This window comes from Dendrobium catenatum, unplaced genomic scaffold (assembly GCF_001605985.2).
Source record: "Dendrobium catenatum unplaced genomic scaffold, ASM160598v2 fragScaff_scaffold_789, whole genome shotgun sequence".
Taxonomy (NCBI): Eukaryota; Viridiplantae; Streptophyta; class Magnoliopsida; order Asparagales; family Orchidaceae; genus Dendrobium; species Dendrobium catenatum.
The window spans coordinates 563,522-570,007 of NW_021319251.1; positions in this window are offsets into that span (position 1 = coordinate 563,522).

Below are 6,486 nucleotides of genomic sequence, written 5' to 3' on the forward strand. Positions count from 1 at the left end.
TATGATGGACAGGGAGAGTAGCTTCGACGGTTACCCACCGGGGAAGACCGTTTTCAAAGGGTCCAATGGCTTTATGTATCTTCCAAAAAAACTGAAATGCGAGAGACGAAATGGAGAGCGAGAGCATCTTCGACGGTTACCGGGATGAGCGTTTCCGAAGGGTTCAATGGTTTCATTCATTTTCCAAAAAAAAAAATATAAATGAAATGCAAGAGGCGAAAGGTTACCGAAGCATTCCACGGAGAAAACGAAGCTCGGGCAAGCGAGGTTCCACGGAGAAGATGAAGCTAGGGCTAGCGAACGGAGGAAACAAGCATGAAAAAAAAGAGGAAACGGAGGGAATGAATGCAGCACTAATGCACTATTAAGTGGTTTAACCAAAGTTGTGAAAACTGGACCGGACAATGAACCGGAAGAAGGAGAGGTTCACGGTTCGACCGGTCGAATCGGGATAAAACCGGATGACGTAATAAATAATAATATTATTAAAAATTATAAAATAAATGATAAATTTTCCTCTAATAAATTCACTCTACATTCCATTTTATAATTTATATCAAACAATCATAAAGATAATAAAGTCAGAAATTAAAATCAATTAAAACAATTGTTTATATCAGTTTACATAAAAACTCAAAACTCAAAATGAGATTTAGAAGGAGGGCTGACATTTAGATTAAAGGGCTTAGAGGAAGATGAGTGTTTGCAGCTCCACAGCTCTCATGCATTTGCTGATTTAGAGAACCCTAAAGATTATAAAAAAAATTAAGATCCATTGCAACAGAGTTAAAAGCAATTATATAAAGCTATCTTTCTCATCTGATATCAGTCAGCACAATAAACACTCGATCTAATTGAATTTCTCTCTATATTAAAATCATTGATCACATATAACTAAATCAGGCTTAATCATAGTATTGCGTCCATTCCATAACTGTATCATCAATTATACAACAATTAAGCATTAATCATGATCGCTTCCATCTCAACACTGATTCTCCTCGTATATGAACATATTTTGCTATATACCTGAGAGAGTAGGTTGAAAAAAACATTTCAGTTTGTAAACACTAAGATTCTTTGGACGGTATTCTTAGCTGCTTCTTAATCAAGCATTTTCAATAATAATTTTTTGCTACTTTTTAACTCAAAAGAATCTGCTCTGGAATAGCAAGCAACTAACAAAATGTCTGCTCCAATACAAAGGCTCTTTTAATTATCTATCCAGGCCTTCATACTACACAGTGAGTTAAAAGATAAATTCCCACAGAAAAAACAGAAAAAAAAAATTATGCACACCAAAGCTCCTTACGTTGGTAGCGTAGTTAGAATGTTGCAAGCTTACCATCTTACCCGCAAGTAAAATCAGTTTCTGCCATGTAGTTAAAAACAAAGAAGAAGCAGAGTAAGTTAGAAAAGCAATAAAAAGCGAAGCTTCAAAGTAAAAACTTGAGAACCATAAATACCACCAACTGGAGTTATAAACAGATGAAAGAGTTGAACGAAACTATGTTATTTGTCCAATAAAGGGATTAATTGAAATACTAATAATTTTTTATTTTATATAGATTATCAGACTGTACATGATGAAATGATGATGAAAAATGTAGAAGTGAGACGATTACCAAATCGACAAAATACCTTACTGTAATATGAAGACTGGCTGAAATTGTAGAATTTGTTTTTTTTTTGTATTTTTCTTAAATAATTGTTAGAATTTTTGTTTGTGTGAAATTGAAAAAAATATGTTTAAAAAAATATTATGGATTATTAATGATCAGATTGATTAATTATGTAGTGTTATATTAAAAAGTGATTCTCTATCTATCATAACCTAGATGCTTAAATGGTTTACGTTAATATTTGATCATATTATATAACTATAATAGAAATTGGTAAATCAGATGATATTTCAAGAAAAAAAGTCCTATATTAAATTTTTAGTTAATAATACATTCCTAACAGAAGAAATGAAGTATAACCTATAGTGATATATATATATAATATAGGATTTGCTGATACAGTAAGATAATAAAATTACAATTTCCCCTTCCACTGCTGAATGATACTTTTCAGTCACTTATAACGCTTCGCACATCAAAGATTTGATGAAAATCAACCACATTGGAACGAATCCGTTGTTATTGTAGTTTCGATAAGTGAAATATTCAGCATCCTCGCGAAGCCTGAAAATTTTCTGTGGACAGTTTCAGTAGTTGAGACTGCCTGTATAATAATTATAAATCTAATACGACCCTATTTTAGGCCTGGCAATTCGGTGTTCAATTCCCGTCGATTTGGTTCGAACCGACCCGTACCCGATCTAAACGAGTTCTCGCAACTCGAAAACTAATCCACCCGATTTGTATAAACGTCGAAATTATCGACATTTCAACCAGGATCGACCCAAGGCGTGAGTAGCCAGTAATTGACCCGACCCGCGCAAAGCACTTGGTGAGTTCGGCGGAGTAAATAAATCGCCAAAAACCCAGACCCAACTGAAAAGCAAACATTAAATCCAGGATAACAACTATATGTCAATATATACAGCAACAAACCAAATAGATACAGATGGTAGACTTCCGCTCCAACAACAGCTACTTCTCATGGGGTGATCCATCCAGTGACATTCACAACATAATGTGGTGGGCACGGCAACCGTCGCAAGATAAGACCACACGATTATACGATACCCCCCCGAAGCCGAAGGACGGCCTCTGCCTGACTCGGACACACGTGGCATAGATCGGGACGCCATCACGAACCGGTCCAGCGCTAACACCATGCGACTACGCCGAGGTCCATATCGCGAACCAGCGCAGTACGGCAACGCCGCTCACAGAGGCAACACGATTAAAAGCACGGGGATCGAGGACGACCGGCTTCACAGTCCACTACGACAATGGTCCCATTTGTCTTATATCATGATTTGTAGAATTAATAGCAGAGAACCTGATGGATTCAGCGTATCTAACACAAAAACTTTCCGTTACCCTTTTAAACCCAATTTTTAAAACTTCATGTTTAAACCCTACTTACAAAATAATAGCAGAGACCGAGTCTAAAATGTAACCATAAACCGACTGGCCAAATTGAAACTTTATTGAAGATACCGCTCTTTAGTTTTATTTGAAGCGGTGCGTGAGGAGACAGCGCGCCAAATGGTGCGCACGTCCGATTTCGGTCCTAGCTTCTCTTCTCTCTCCGTGCTTTATGCAGAGGCAAATTTGGAAATAGAGACTTTCCTCATCTCCCGTCTGGAAGCACGTTAGTTCAATTCCGATATCCCCTCGCCCTCTAATCTCCAATACAAGCACTCTTGTCTCGGATCTCGTTCTAATCCTATCTATCTTCTTCTCCTCACAGTTTTCCGGTAAATTAGCTTGTATCCAAGTCTATGGCAGTCGGCATTCTCATCTTTTTTTGTTATGTCCTCTCATTTCTATTGAATTCAATTTTTTTTTTACTTGTTCTTATATTTCTTCCCGTCTCTTCAGAGAGCGAATCTTCTATTATTGATTTTGTTTTGAAATCTTTTCTTATCGATCTATCAATCATCAGCTAAAAACTGTTAAAGCCTAGAAACTTACAGATTCCAATTTTCCGAAAGAAAGAGGTTGCCGCTTGATCTAACACTAACCTCTGTTTGCTACTGAGATTTAGTAATTTTATTAGTATTTGTTTTCCAATAACAGTATCTAGTCACCTACTTGGACAAAGAAAATTACTTTAATCAGATTTTTTCTTTGAATAACTACAATTCTGTATTTACTTCGAATATCTTATATATTAGTGATATTATTGTTCAGATTTAAAATCAGAATTCTATTCTAGTTTACACATTGTACATAGTATATCTGCACTTACATTAATAGAACGTTACTAAAAATTTAAAATATTAAATAATATCCTCAATTAAATTCAATATTATTTCAATAGATTCAAAATTACTTAATACCAAACTATAAATACAACTACAAGTTAGTCATTAGAATAAGAAATCTTGTTAAACAATAATTATCATCACACATAACACTACCCAGAACAAACTGTTGAAGATTCTTAACTCATCTCACAAGAATAGCCAATATTACAATAATAGTCAGAAATTAATCACATAAGAATTTTAGATAAAACATCCCCATATTGTGACATAAAATTACATAATGAAACACTATACCAATTTAGACAAGAGGTCTAAGATTAGAGAATAAATGAGGAAAGCATAAAACTTTAATTATGTGTAATAAATAAAAAATTTCTCTAATATATTGTACGCAAAATCTTAATTGATGCGTAATCATAATCCCAATTATTTTGATATGTGATGTTTAAAAATATAAAGCCGTATTATATATAGTTCGATCAGTAATATTGATATTTCTTTATTAAAACGAAGATTGTCTATATGATCTAGGCTGTATTCCTTTTATACTATATAAATTATATATAACAAAATTTAATATATTTAAGGTCGAATTGCACAATCTTATTACTAGTAAAAGAATAAAATTGAAGATAAGAAATAATATAATAGTTATATTTGAATATGATGTTAATAATTGCAAAGCACCATGAAATTTGATTGCTAAAAATAAATTTTCAATCATCACAGAGTTTAATGAATAAAATATTTAATAAAGAATATTGAAGACTAAATAGAATATTAATATGAGAATATATTATACATCTTAAAATAATATTTAATTTGTACAAAATTAAAAATAAAATAAAATAAAAAAATAATGTATTAAACTGTAGTATTACTCTAAACCCATAAAGTTGAGCCCAATCGGAAGTTACTCTTTGGTGCCAACAATATAAATTACTTTCTCTTACTCGGAATTTTATATTTTCCTAAAGTTTAAATATTTTAGAGTATTAAAAATAATATTTAATATTTATCTTTAATTGAAGTTAACAGATGATTCTTAGTTGAATATGTTGAGCTCAGAAACTCATGTGCATGCCAAGAAAATATCGAATATTATAGCAAATAAAACTTCATACAGCTTCTATGCTCATAATCTAACATACATAAAAAAATATAAAATTATTCTTCTTTTCTACCTTTTGTATTTACGTAACGAACTAATAAATATAAACCTCTCACTTAAATATAAATTTATTATATTATAATAGTACACAAGAATACTAACATGATCATTAATGAGAAACTTTCTCTTGATATAATATAATTTATTCATACTATTTCAGGATTTCAATAGAGTAACAATAAGTACATAACTTATTATCATATATATTATACTTATAGTATATATAATATATATCCCTAAACAACTCACCACAAAATATCATAGCAAAAAGATGTTCAAATATGACCATCAATTAAGTTTGCTGTACAATATACTTAGAAAATTTATTTAATTATCATATAGACATTAAGTTGTAATGCTATGAACTTTTCTCCTTATAAAACCCTTGCTCCAAATTGATTTTCAATGTATGAATAATGTTTATATGTCCAATAATTTTCAAAATCTTCAATTATCGCCTCAAACTGACTATGTTATTTTCATTATTTCTATGTCAAACACTTAAGACAATTGTTCTCATCTGTATGATATAATGGAGTGTGTACAATTGATCTTTCTCAATGTATAAATTTACTTATTTCAAGTAGTTGTATTAAAAAATTTACACGATTAATGCTAAAAATAATAAATTTGAAAATTTTGAAACATATAAACGTAACATTAAAACTAGTTACCAATCTAACTATATAAGTTGCTGAGAATCCTCCCACAGATAGAACAATCCTTGCCGCCCAATAAAAAACATTATACTTAAAAAGTGAAATAAATTCTTAACCCCTCTAACTGATATTAAGTAATATTATTAAATATGAAAAATTATAGAAAATGAGTAGCAAATCAAAATAACACACCAACCTAACAATCAATACAAGCACAATTTAATGCACATGTGAGATATCTTACACCCATGCCCATAATAAATTTAATTAATTTTCAATAATAAATTCTTTATTAATTGCTAAAAAAAATATATAACAGAGAAAATTCTATCAAACACCTTCAATTAAATCTATATTGGAATACGCGTCAGTTAACAAGGCGGATCGATCCACCCATACAGAAATTGCACGCGTAAATCAAACAGGACAAGTTAATTAAATCAATATCGGCGAATTTAATAATTAAAATTCAATTTAAAGATATGTTTATTAATTCAAGACATGTGCGTCCAAATAATATAAACTATTTTAAAACTCATAGGCTGAATCTAATAAAAAATCGCTAAATAACGGATGCCGATTATGTAATAGTCCCCATAAAACTTCCCTTCTCCTAACAATGCGGTAAACGGAACTGTGCTAGGTAAACAAATCCCGGTTTGAATCCGAAAAATAACATCGAAGTCGGGCGCCAAGACCTACCTCCAGTCAAGTTTACCCTAGAATTTGCGCTTGCAGTCAATATCGCACTAACACAACCAATTAGATTA